This window comes from Haliaeetus leucocephalus, unplaced genomic scaffold (assembly GCF_000737465.1).
Source record: "Haliaeetus leucocephalus isolate CR32 unplaced genomic scaffold, Haliaeetus_leucocephalus-4.0 Scaffold451, whole genome shotgun sequence".
Classification (NCBI taxonomy): Eukaryota; Metazoa; Chordata; class Aves; order Accipitriformes; family Accipitridae; genus Haliaeetus; species Haliaeetus leucocephalus.
In genome coordinates this window covers 6,589,911-6,591,395 of record NW_010972887.1, presented here as the reverse complement: position 1 = coordinate 6,591,395, position 1,485 = coordinate 6,589,911, and positions in this window count along the sequence as shown.

Genomic DNA, 1,485 nt, shown 5'->3' with positions numbered 1-1,485 from the left:
GGGGGGGTCCCCTTCCTTCCTTTGCGATGTTTAGTGGTCAGAAAGGTGTTCTCTGCCGGGGAGCGGTTTGGAGTGCGAGCGTTCGTGCCCACCGCTCGCATTCCGGTTCTTGCTTTAGGCACACGTTCAACGCGCAGTTCAAGAGCAGTTTATCTTAGCTTAACGTAAGTAAAAGTCTAGTGTCGGATCAGTGTACCATTTGTTTCAGTTTTCTGCAGGAGGGGGAGGGCAAATAAAAAGACAAAAAAAAGGCAGAAAAGTGGTGTAATAGATTTAACTCTTGTCAAAGGAGGGAAATTGTTTCGCAGCTCTTTAACACAGCCCTTTGGGCTGCTCCACGTTTACCTTCGGAAAAGGACCGTGCGAGTAGGCGAGCTGTGAAGTTTATCTTTGCGTTGAGATTCTTTCGAGCTTTTTTCGAGGCAGAAACGGCTGCGGGTTGTGCTGGGAGTTGGGTGGGAGCGGATCGAGGCTCAGCCCTATCAGCCCCTTTTGCAGATAAACGCCTTCGCTCAGCATCCCCAGCTCGGGCTGCCTTTACTTACTTCGGTATTAGTTCTCAACTGCGTGCAGTGTAAACCAGCTTTTTGATTAAGAAAACAGCAGAGCGTTGGTTAAGAACACTTAAACTTCAAGAAAAAAAAAAGAAAAAAAAAAAAAATCCCCCTGGGAAGCGGGCTCTGAATTGGTTAATAATGTGCAGTACTTGCTAAATTGCTGACTTCCAGATGTGGAAAATATCTTTCTTGTTTAGGACCTACGTAACCTGATTGGATTACGACAGAAGCGTCACATTGGAAGGCTTTTGAGTGATGATTTAATTAACCATACAGTAGAAAGCTGTATTTGCCAGGAAACCCCTTCCATATTTGCATAACCAATCCCTTCAGTGCAAAGGTGGAGTCTGGGCTTTTTTTTTTTTTTTTTTTGTTTCTTTTTTTTTTTTTTTTTTTTTTTAATTTTAATACTTGAAAAAGGTGAAAAACTTGTAACCTCCCCGAAGTTCGGTCCCACGCGTTACTCGTCCGCCCTATCCCTCTTGCCCATCCAAGCTACTTCCAAGGGAGAGCAGAGCCAGGAAGAGAGCCCATCTCACCCCTGATCCATATCTGTGAACAAAACAGATAGACTGTAAGATCTCAGCACGGTTGCTTTATTTTTTTTTTTCTTTTTTTTCATCAGATTTAGCTGACTATTCAAATAACCTGGATGAGTGCTGAAATGAAATTGGGGGGGCGGGGGGGAAATGCCCCCAAAAGAAACGTCTTAAGGATAAAAATAAACCAGCACCAAACCGAGCAGGACTCAGCCCAGGAGCTTATTTGCAGTGCCCGAACAGAGTTTAGTTTCTAGGCATTATGTTAGGGTAAGTTTTCCCCTCCGCAACAGCTCCGAGAGGGGCTGGGAACCGGGACGGTGCGGGGGCTCAGTCCCGCAGGATGCGGCCCCCAACCGGCTCCACGGGCAGGATCCCGTGGGGGGGGG